Source organism: Triturus cristatus, chromosome 3_1 (assembly GCF_964204655.1).
Source record: "Triturus cristatus chromosome 3_1, aTriCri1.1, whole genome shotgun sequence".
NCBI classification, from domain to species: domain Eukaryota; kingdom Metazoa; phylum Chordata; class Amphibia; order Caudata; family Salamandridae; genus Triturus; species Triturus cristatus.
Window position 1 is genome coordinate 1,021,024,531 of NC_140583.1, and position 12,326 is coordinate 1,021,036,856.

Genomic DNA, 12,326 nt, shown 5'->3' on the forward strand with positions numbered 1-12,326 from the left:
GTTCTCTATTTAATGTGCAAAGGCTTTAGGCTTATGCATTTATTCTTTCATTAGGACTCTTTTTTGAGTTTTCTGAACTGACACCTAATCCCATTCCCTTCTAAAACGTAGATTAAAACAATTCCTTTATGGAACATGCTTGCTGTATTAATTCAAATTTTTTTTTCATGAACAATTTTTATTGGTTTTAACAGCAGCAGTCACAGCAGTTTTAATATGTATAATGCAACAGCAGTATATGACATTTAGAGTGTAGCCAACGCTGAGGATTTGAGTCAAGATGGCGGCTGATCATTTGGTCGAGTGAGTTCTTGTAAGCTTATCCCCCCTGCACCTTCCAAAAGAGGAGCGCGGTTGAGCATGGAAAACAGGGAAAAATAGAAAAACAGATAGCGGGAAATGCTGTGGGATCTACTCACGATCCAGTGCTTTGCGGCCTGCCGCTCCCGACTCACGCATTTATATTCCTGTCTGATCTGGCGCCCGGCTCGAGGAACCTTGCAGCGATTGGCTGGGGGTCAGGATCGGATTACAGCCCAGGAAAGGATGCCGCCGAAGAACACCAGGAACGGAAAGACGCGCGGTACAGGAAACAATCCCGCTCCGATCAAGCCCCCGGAAATCACCCAGAAAAAAAAACAACGTGGAGCGGCTGGGGACAGTTGCAGTCCGTCAAGCGCTGTCGGCATCGGGAAAAGAGTTACTCCCGCAATCTTCTTGGTGGCCAGAACGGGCAGGAACGTGGACCAGGAAAGAGACTCTATAGAGAAGGTAGCTCCTTAGGCAAGTCCAGAACAGGTGAGCCAGGGGAATACAGGTGCTCCGGGACTGGGTATAGAGAATGTGGAGCAAGTGGGACAGGATGACGTTTTGGGCAACCCCTCGCCAAATACTTCAGTGAAAGATGGGCTGAGGGGGCAAGACTCGCAGGCTCTGGTACAAGATATAATGAGTGGGAATATGTCATATGCGGTGTCTATAGCCTCGGCATGCAAAAGGCAAGAATTAGTGGCTACAATTATACCAGGAGACAAGTTGCCAATAACAGATGGTAATATTGGTTTAAACCCACCAGAGATGGATATCGGTGATATCAGTGATCCCTTCTTCTCACTCTCGGATCATTCTAATTCGTCAGGGGAGGAATCACTACAGGTATCTGATGACCCTCTCGGCTCTACAAGCAGGCGATGGAGTGAAACTAGCAGTATATGCCAGGAAGAGGAGACCCCGGGAAGGTATAATAGGGTATCTGGCTCCGGGACAGTACGTAAAAAAGTATTACCTTCAATATCATCCATACCACAAGTACCTGGAAGGCCTGCTGACTGTTCGATCTCCATGGGGAGAGCAGGTTAATATTGCCAATTCTGGGAGTGCATCAGGACGTGGGGGGGGCTTGAGACAAGACCAGAGCACTTCATTAGAATGCCCATGTGATATTTCGCTGGCAGTTATATACGAGACAATGATGTCGCATAGAGAAGAAAGCTGGGCATAAAGTAAAAAAAAACAAGGCGCATGTTGAAAACTGCAAAATTCAATCCGGCGCGTAGCCAAATCCTGTTCAGAGATCACAGAAAGGATCTCTGAAGCCGAAAATAGAATATCCACTCTCGAAGAGGAGATGACTGTGCAGAAAGCATCTACGGATGCACTGATGACGCAGAAGAGTGATATCTCCTGGAAGCTCGAGGACGTGGAAAATAGCCTCCACCGCAATCATTTAAGAATTCTTGGTGTGCCTGAAGGGGTTGAAGGCTCAAACCCCCGGAAGTTTGTTGTGAAACTTTTTACAGAAGCCTTTGTGAACTGACACAATGGATATGGGATACAGAGATACAACGTGCCCACCGGTTCCCCTTTCGGCTAAAGAATCAGGCGGGATCAAATCAATCCACTATAAGACCTAGAGCTATATTGATATGTCTATCAAATTTCCTATCTAGACAGGCTCTATATGACATGGCTAGGCAAGATAGACAGAGAAGGGGGGCAGGATTTGAGTTTTTCGTTCGCCCCGATTACTGTCATGATACTGTGGAAAAAAGGTGGCAGCTCAGGCAGCTCATTAATCCTTTTTAGGGCAAAGGCACACAAGCATTTATTTTAAATCCAGCTAAACTAAAAATAATGCATAAAGACAAGATGAGATTTTTTACATCTGAGTTAAAGGCAAAGGAGTATCTACTAGAAATTAAACCCCAGGGAAAAATAGTATAAATGGCTGGTAATTTTACTACTGCTTATAGAAAATTAATGTTTTTCTTTAGATAGGGTATTAGCTGCACATATCTAAGCTAAGCCGAGCTTTAAATTTTCTCTCCTAGTCTATTCCCCATGGTTAATTGTTTTCTTTCTACCTTCCTTTCTAAATACAACACGGTTTGGGGGCTTGGTGAATTGGGTCTATCAGCCTCCATGCGTGGGAGGACAGGGGGGGCTTCCGCTGGTAGAGGAGGCCATCGAGGGGAGGAGTGGTGGGATTTGGGGTTGGGGAGGGGGCGGCTACCACGAAGGGTGGGGCAGGAAGGGTGAAAATTGTAAATAAGCCAATTGCTATTGTAGCACTAATAAAAGGAAAGGAGATGATGTTACGGGAGAGAGGGAGCGTTTGCTGCAGTGTTGAACCAGGTTAAAAATGACAGTTCTATCTGTATGTACGTTTAATGTGCGGGGACTTAATGAAAGGGTTAAAACGGCAAAGAGTGGCATGAGAAATAAGAAACATGTCCCCTGATGTGGTCTGTCTCCAAGAGACACATGTTCCATGGAGTAAACACACTATACTAAAAGTCTCGCAGATAAGTATAGCCGTTGGGCTATGATCGAGTGCGTAGCTGCAAACGAGAAATTTACAATATGCTCCGTATATGGATCTAATAATGGTGAAACTCAGATTATTGACTACCTGAATACAGAACTGGCTACTTGGGCGTTGTCCTTGATACTGTTGGGGGATGTTAATATCCAACTGGGAGAAGTGACACAGGGGTTGGAGGGAGATAAATATTATGGCAGGAAACCTAATGTATATAAGGCTCTACATACAACAGCTTTTTTATGAACATGGTTTAGTTGATGTATGGCCTAGGTAGAAACATCCAGATCCAGGATATACACACTATTCTTGTCCACATCAAAAGTTAGCCAGATTTGATTACTTTTTTGTCACTAAAACTTATTTAGTAGATGCACATATACAGATTTTCCCCCAAATTACCTCGAATCATAACCTTGTTCTTTTAAACAATGCATGGTCTGGTAGAATCTCGAGGGACATTTTCTTTTGATAGGAAGCTACTATTAAATGAAGAGTTTATTTGTCATATACGACAATGGGTAACTCAATTCATGGCCATAAATCGGAATTCCACTAAATGTGACATAGTTTGGGATGCCATGTAAGCAGGGTTTAGGGGAGAGATATTGAGCTTCGGGCTGCATGTCCAAAAACAATTTAGGCAGCGTTTACTGGGATTATATGATAATCTGCAACATGCTGAATATGCCCTGATAGAGGCGGTTCAATGGAAAACTAGATACCTCACAGGCACAGACGGAGGTTGCTTGCTGTAAAGCCAGGATAAATGAGGAGTGGGCTAAAGATATAACAAAGAAATACCATCTTTTCAGGAGAGAGTGCTATGATTTTGGGGAGGCAACTGGTAGATTTTGGACAAGAAAATTAGATGTAAGGAGGTTAAAAATACTGTTACGGCAATTGAAGACTCGACAGGTAAAATAATAGAAACACCAGAGGAGATCATGGAGGTTTTTCAGGCTTTCTATGGGAGGCTATATATTAATACCCAGGAGAGAATGGAAGACCTCTATAAAGATCCTTATTGGAAAATGTTAAATGAAGAGGATCAGAGAGCTCTAGAGGAACCGATTACAATGGAAGAGCTTGTTGAAGCTGTGGGTTCATTAGCAACAGGGAAGGCAGCTGGCCCCGATAGGCTCCCGCTGGAATTATACAAAATCTTATTAGCAGAGATAGAATCAGATATGCTGACTGTATTCCAGGAAGCACAGAATGGGGACGATCTGGCATCATGGGATGTAGCCAGTATCATCTTCTTTCTAAAAAAAGACAAACCACCCATGCTACCAGGGTCGTTTAGTCCAATTTCACTCATAAATTGCGATGGGAAAATCTACGCAAAACTACTGGCCACACGACTCTCTCGAGTAACTACGCCCTTAGTCTCGGTCCACCAGCATCGATTTATACCAGGGAGAGGCACGGTAAATCATATAGGCAGAGTTACTGCATTGTTAGACTCTGCTAATGTACGGAAAGCTCCATATGTAGTGACTTTATTGGATGCAGAGAAAGCGTTTGACCGTGTCTCCTGGAAATTTTTATGGGCAACAATGCGGTGGCAAGGCTTTAGACCTTGTTTTATCCAGGCAGTTAGAACCATGTATAGATCCCCAACTGCTCGAGTCTGTGCACTAGGGCTTGAATCGAACCCCGTACCTATATCAAGGGGTACCCGACAGGGTTGTCCCTGTTCCCCTTTGTTATTTGCTTTATATATTAACCCGTTCCTGAACCTGCTGGAATACAGCTTAAACATACATCCCCGAGTCCCGGGCGGAAACGGGTTGATATTTTAGCATATGCAGATGATATAGCGATAGTCACGTTGGATCCAGCTATGACTCTGGTAGAGACAGAACAACTAGCATCAATATATGGGAGGAGTGCAGGCTATAAGTTCAACCTGGCCAAGACACAGGTTACATGCACAGAGCAAGCACTTTTTATTGATCCTAGAGTTACGAAGGAGGCAACGTACCTGGGGGTGCGTCTAAATGTAGCCTAGATACTATGGTTCTGTCCAACTGGGACCCCATGCTACGTAAGATTAAAAAGGAATTCGACAGAATGGAAGGCCTACACTTGTCAATGCTGGGAAGATATAAGGTCCTAAAAATGAATATTTCGCCAAGGGTGCTATATTTCTATAGGGCAGTTAGATTAGAAATTGCAGGGAAACAGATCCAGAAATTACAATCTATATGTAGCAGTTTTCTGTGGGCCCAGGCCAAACCCGCCAAGCTATGAAATTTATAACCCTTGCACGATCACGAGGGGGCTGGGCAGGTCCCAATTTCCAAATCTATTACTGGGCATGTCTGCTACAACGTATGGGAATTTTATGAGTTGGGGAAGGCGAGGATAGTGCAGATGAAATCCCGCATATTTTTGCAGATATCATTGGGCTCCAAAGCAGAGAGGAGTTTCTTTAAGATTCTTGAGCCCAGCTACTATAAAAAGACTCGCTTCAAGGTGGTCCTGGCTGTCCATAAGGCTTGGCTTCAAATTCGGAGATATCTGCAGATTGGTAGGGTCAATTTTTATACTCCCACTAATGCTCCAGCACTACTCCCCACTATTTTTTCTGATGTTATTATGGACAGATGGAGACGTAAGGGCATTCAGACTCTAGGAGACTTAGTAGACAGTAGTGGTGTCAGGGCATACTCTTCGTTAATGTCTAAGTACGATCTTCCTAAAGCTGATTTTTTTAATTACCTGCAGATTTGTGAATATTTGCTAAAAAGAGGGGATATTCCATGCCTGGCACAAAAAAATAACTTGCTAGAAGTAGTGAGGGTTTGGGGAAGGATTGGTAACTTATATCAAACATTTACCGGAATACGAAATGATGATCTAGAGGCACAGAATGCTAAATGGAACACCAGGCTATCCCTTCGAGGAAATATCTTACAAGAGTCTATCGCATTTGCCGATAAACTTTTAATCTCCTCCAGCCTGAGAGCACAACAATATAAGACCATGTTCAATTTATATTATACTCTTGCAAAAATTACACGCTGGGATGGATTAAATGAAGATAAATGTACTCGGTGTGGGATGGATCAGGCAGATATAGTCCATATGTTTTCAACATGTCCAGAATTTAAACAATTAATTAATATGATGCAGACCTTTTTGTCGGAAGTTACATGGGCACAGATTGTGATAACCCCTACAGTTATGTTGTTGGGAGTTTTAGAAGATGGCATGCCAGCAGAGGAAATGTATGCATTTAGGTATTTAATTTATATTGCTGTTGCAGTGACTAGATTATGTATAGCATCATTGTGGCGGCAGAAAGAATCCATCCCCTACCTTTGAAATGTGGAGAGGAAGCTATATGCCCAATGCAATCTGGAAACGAGTCTATATGCTATTAAAGGGCTACAGAAACAGAGACTGGGCATCAGGATTTGGGAGGCTCTTATAGAGCATCTAGCACCAGTAATAGATTAAAGATGATCTCCGGGATGCAGGTATGTGATACTACTAACATATCTACTCCCCTTGTGAAACAAGCTATTTGTACTTATTTTCAATAGAGAGTGGAGGAAGCATCTGACCTTCATGTTTTAATTACTTTGATATTGATATTTATATGTTTGGATTGATCAAACTGGCCTATGTTCTACTTTCTTGCATTTTTTAGGTCTCGCCTACACAGCGAGCATGCGTTGCATAGGAGGGGATGTTTGGAATCGATCAGCATTTTGGCCAAAAATGTGCACGTTTTGCATTGCTTTCTATTGCAACACGTGCACGTTTAGCATTTCCCTTGCAGAAGTGAGCTTTGGCGCCATCTGTTTGTAATTATGGAGAAAACAGATGGTGCCCCTGCTCGCTCCCACAAGGGAAACGCTGTGTGTTTCTGGGATGCAGGCCGTGTCAGTTGCTTTTCAATTCGATGGCACGCCGCATGCCGCTCCTCTACCCCCTTCTGCCGTTTTGGTCTTTGCCCCTCCCATGCTGTAATTGTCTCTGTATATTTTTTATGATTTATTTTGTTTTGTTCTCTTCCGCACTATATCAACTTATATTTTCAGCTGGCTAAAAGAGATATCGATAAATGGCGGAGGTTACCCTTTCCTCCTCTGATAGCTCCCTGGAAGCAATAATACGATGCAAATTCCAAAGCATTATATTTTATAGTGCATGGACACGCTTGACTGGGACGAATGAGTATATGAGCCTGCAAACAGAAATTAATTTCAGTGTTTGAAAGGCCGATTAAGTTTCTTTTCTCAGCAAGAATTAAATGCCTTTAGAAACCAATACTTTGAATAAATATGTTAGAACTGAGAACCTGGATAATATTCGGCCTCTTTCTGCTCTCCCATGTGCCCCCTTTTGAGAACCTCCTCTCCTTCCGCATTCTGCCAGCACTAACCCTCGGCGTAGTTCGCGAAGTAGTGCTACGCGTAACTACGCAAAGTGCACTTCGCACTACGCGAGCTACACGTAGCACTTCGTGAACTGCGTAGTTCCCTGATCGCACTGTGCAAGATGCCGTTTTCAATGATTGCACAGTGCGGACAAGCATCCAGCACTGTGCAATCATTGAAAACGGCATCTTGCACAGTGCGAACTGTAGATTTCTGGTGCTCAAGTAGATTTTTACTTGAGCGGCAGCTTTCTCAACGCAGACTGGTAGTTTCTCATCGTGAGCGGTCACGAGCATACGCAATGAGAAACCTGACCTCCCCACGTTGAGAATCTCGCCAGGAGGTTTGTTTTCCACGCTCGCGATCGGCAACTTGATGTTGCTGATCGCGAACGAGGAAAAAGTCTCGCCGGGATGTCATTTTGCTTGCTCACGGTTGCTCACTTGACGTTGAGGACCATGAGCAAGTAAAAAATGATCTCTACACTACGCTACGCGTGTTTGCACTGTACTACGTGCAATTCGCGTAGTGCAAAGTAGTGCAAACTTCGCAAACTACACGAGCGTAGCATAGTGCTTTGCCCAGGCTTAGCCAGCACCCTCCTACCCAATAGTCGTCCACCACCACCACCACCATGTCCACCACCCCATCCACCACCACTACGTCCACCACATCCACCACCACCATGTCCACCACCAACATGTCCACCACCACCACCACCATGTCCACCACCACATCCACCACCACGTCCACCACCACGTCCACCACCACCCCACCACCAACACCATGTCCACCAACACCACCACTTCCACAACCACCATGTCCACCACCACCATGTCCACCACCACCACGTCCACCACCATGTCCACCACCACTACCACCACCACCACCACCCGCGACAGGTAAAGTGTCACTGGAGGGCAGGGGTAATCGGAGTGTCAACCCCGGCGGTACATAGGACATTTAAGGATGCATTGGGTGCGAGAAGACAGGAATAGGGGCTAGAAGTATTACACCAGACCCAAGATAAATTTTGAAGAGGCGCAGTGTCACAGGGGCTCCTGTAAAAGCACACGCAGCATCTCTACCTCACAGTGGCATACCTGCACAAGCCACTCACTCAAAACAAGCATTGGCATAGCCAATAGGTCTCACCTTTGGGACCTTATAAGTGTTTACCCATGCAACACTTGATGTTGTTGCACCAAGGATATTGTGCTGGATAACTAAACACTTATAAGGTCCCAAAGGCGAGACCATTTGGCTATGCCAATGCTTGTTTGTTTATGTATTTATTTTTTGCAAATGGCTATTGGCTAAATAAAAATATACATATAAAAAAATTGAGTGTAGCCACTGCAACAAATTCACAATTAAACCAGCAGACAACATAGACATCCATCATGCATTTACAGTTACAGTGACAGTGGAGGACCCAGCCAAAAGTGGTCCCACTATTTACATTAAACCCGAGAATGTTTGGAAGGGCATCCTCTGGCCTCATAGATTGGCTTCTTCTGCTGGGCGCACCAGTCCACGTCACTGTGCCACTGAGACACCGTTGGGGGCTCAGGAGCTTTCCAAGTATTAATTCAATTTTAACGGGTATTCTTGCCAACATTATATTTTCCTTATTTGATTATAGTAGAGAGGCAAGATAAATAAGGAATATACAAACAAAAGTAGCTCGAAAATCAATACAAGACAAGTAGGTCCTTTATATTTTGTGTCTTTTTTATTTTGCTCTTCATCAGTGTACACAGCAAGCGCAAGCAACGCGCTTTGCCCTATTGCGGGCTTCCTCAGGGCAAAGTTAAAAGAGAAGATGCACAAAATCAAACTAATTAACAGTATCTGCAAAATCAGCCAACATCTGGGGTAGACTTAATTTATGTAAACTGTCTTAAGTCATGAAGCAAGGAATCAGTGACCTATGTAAGGTCAAAATCGAGTAAAATTGAGTCCAGCTGTGTTTGGCAAGATGACCGCATCCAACCTCCAGGTGTATGATATGTGGTCTCACCTCATATCATACACCTGGATGCTGGACGCAGTCATCTTGCCAAACACAGCTTGTCCAACTGAACCATTGACTCCATGTACTCAACTTTGACCTTTTGCAGGTTGTTGATTGCTTGCTTGGAGGACCAAGACAGGGATTAATGAGCACTGGAAGACGAGGGTACCAGGCTAAGTGAGTGAGGACAAAAGCTAGGAAAAACAGGAGAGTGGGACTAGGAATGCTAGGCCACAAAAGATCAAAGGGAACCAGAAGAACTTAAAACTGAGGTGTCTGGACCAGAATGACTACATTCAGAAGGATCAGGAAAGGGTGGGCAAACACCAGGATGGGTAGCAGAAAAGAAACTGGATGGCCAGTCCCAGGAAGAGCAGAACACAAAAGCCCCATACAAAAAGGAGCAAGAATAGTTGACATCAAATCAGGAACACAAAGAGCAGGAGGTCTAGTAGGATCAAGGCCAGGAGAATCAGAACAAGATTGAGGAAGATTATGTCGACTTGGAATAGTAGGAGCAGGAGGAAGTAGGCCAGTAGTGTCAGGGGACCAAGAGCAGCTGGACAGGGACCTGGTAGACCAGGGGACCAAGAGTACCAGTAGAACCAGGGCAAAGAAGACCATGATCAGAGTAAGGAAGACTGGCTGGACTAGAAGGATCAGGGCTGGTGGGAGAAGGACCAAAAGGATCATAATTTAAGTACTATGTGGAGGTACATCCAGGTTAAGGAACCAGGAGTAGCTATGGGCATGGACTACAATGGCCAGGAGGTGCAGAACCAAGATGACTAGCCCAATAGGCAGGACCAGTGGACCAAGACGAGCATGCATTCCTGGGCCTCATTGTGGAAAATGATCCTTTCTAGGGTGCTCTCCCTCGACTTTTGCTTTTCTACTTCATGTCTGACACTGTCACTCAGTGCCAAAGTGCTGTGCTTATCATACACATCCTGGTGATTGGTGTATATATGATTGACTGATTCGATTTAGCTGTAAGTTCCTTGTCTAGGGGTAAGGCATATACCCAGGGCATGTATCTCAAATGCTCCTCTGTGGGCTTGCACCTGTGGTTGTGCCATTTACAGAGGTAACCTATCGATTGTACCATAGGTTTTCCCTGGTACGGCCTGTGTGTGCAGGTTACTGTTATTTGGCTTGTCATTTAAAAAGCTACTTGTCAAGGTTCTGAATGTTTCTTGCTATATCAGAGTTCTCCCAGGGGAAAGTATGCGGTTTTGGGAAGTTGTAGGGAATGTTCGTGTGTGCGTCACATGCAAGGGCTGTGAATGACACAAGCCTGCTTTTCACATTGGATTAGGACAGGGAATTTAGGGAAAGGCTATTGAGCAGTATATCCTAGGTGCATAGTAGTAGCAGTAAAGTGTTTGATATTGATGAGTTAGTAATGGTGAATCCTCTACGGTAGTGCGAGTGTATCCGACATTACTTATGTGGTAATGTCACTTTGGGAAAGGAGGCATTTTGATGCTCGTGGCTTTTTGTGCCTGTCGGCCTGTCTCCAATTCACATCTGGGTGCCTGGGGGATAGCTAAAACTGTGCATTCCTGATAGAAGGCCATAATCTAGGGGCTCAAGGGAAACTGCAGACTTCTGACTCTGAGGGGCCTCTATGGGATGCTTACATGGGGGTGGAATTGGGATCTGTATTCCAAAGTGCAGGGCCCAATTAAAGATAGTGATCAAACCTCCTGATTACATCTTCAAAGGCCATTGTGGGTATAATTACTGGGGCATAAGTCCCTAAGTACTCTTCAAGGGCTGTTGGCTGGACTTCTGTCCACTAGATCCCAGGGACACAAAGGAACTCTCCATTCCCACTAGATCAAAAGGACTGCGCAGGGTGCGGTGTAAACGGGTGGAAGTGATCGTCAGTTGGGATAAGGGCCGTCCTGACGTACACTGTCATCACACTGTGCAGAAGAGTATGCTCGTAAAGATCAGCACCCCACCTGAGGTGCCAGAATGTGAGAAGTTTGAGGAGTGCAGTGGAATCTTGAAGAGGGATCCATGCTTGCAACCAGTGGACCTGTGCTAGCTTGCACTCCGGAGGATGCGGTGTCGGAGGGGCATTGTGGGACCTGAACTGCGAGCTAAGACTGACTTCTACCTCCACATCGGAAGGACAACAGTGCCTGTCATTGGGGCCTCTGTCCGAGGTCACTGGATCCCTCCCCCTAGATCCATGCCACAAGGTACTTTGTTATGGAGAACATCGTGACGGGGCCAGAATGATTTTGTTGTGCCTTGTGGGCACGTACGGCTGGCTGTTGGGAGCTACAGCAGCTCACACATTCGCTTGAGGGAAAACATTTCTCCAGATTTGGAAGCATGCCAGCTCCCTGGATCACAATCTTTTGTCTACAGGGGGATAGCAATCACACATTCATGAATGTACCACTAGGCGCCTGGAGGTCTAATCCAGATGGACAAAACTCAGTAACTGTTTCTTTCTGTTTTAGGTGGTTCCAACAATCTAATTAGCGTGGCGTCAGTAGGGGCAACGTGTATCATTGGCTGGTGTATTTCAGTGACTATGGGGCTGGGTCATGAGGCATAGTCAAAGATCTCTGATTGCTTTACCATTGAAAGTGTTGGGTGTATGCAATAATGCAGAATGTCGTGCTGGCTGAATACCTCTGATTAGGGCATGTATGTTCATGCCATTATGTTGCTAATGGGAAAGATTGACAATTGCATATAACTGTAAGGTGTAAATAAAATGCATATCTAATTTTCATTTTAATGTGTGTGCAATACAAATACCAGTGTTTTATACACACTGTGTGGAGTCCTTTTGTGACGTACGCAGTGTGTTGCGAGGGTCGTGTTGTGCCAATACTTTATACTGAGGATAAGTCTGAGTGCTCCGTGACAAGTTATCCAAAGGTGAGCACAGGTTATTGGACACATGTATCATACTCATCCTATCTAGGAGGGTGGATTCTGACTGGCTTCTATGAGACCCAGCTAGCCAGAAACCGCTGGGTCTTACATTTGGTGATCAGCGGTGTGGATAGGACGTGTGTTGACAGAAGCCCTTGCAACACAGTAGTTTGCTACGACTCTGGTGTGC

At 44.9% G+C, this 12,326-nt stretch overlaps 1 long non-coding RNA gene across 1 annotated transcript in view; it reads right to left on the reverse strand.

Annotated features, from left to right (window-relative positions):
- Nucleotides 1–528, reverse strand: part of LOC146861434 (uncharacterized) — a 29,415-nt gene extending 28,887 nt beyond the window's left edge. The window contains exon 1 of the long non-coding RNA XR_014979262.1: nucleotides 420–528. This is a non-coding gene — a long non-coding RNA (uncharacterized LOC146861434). The remainder of the gene's footprint in view (nucleotides 1–419) is intronic.
- Nucleotides 529–12,326: the final 11,798 nt, after the last annotated feature.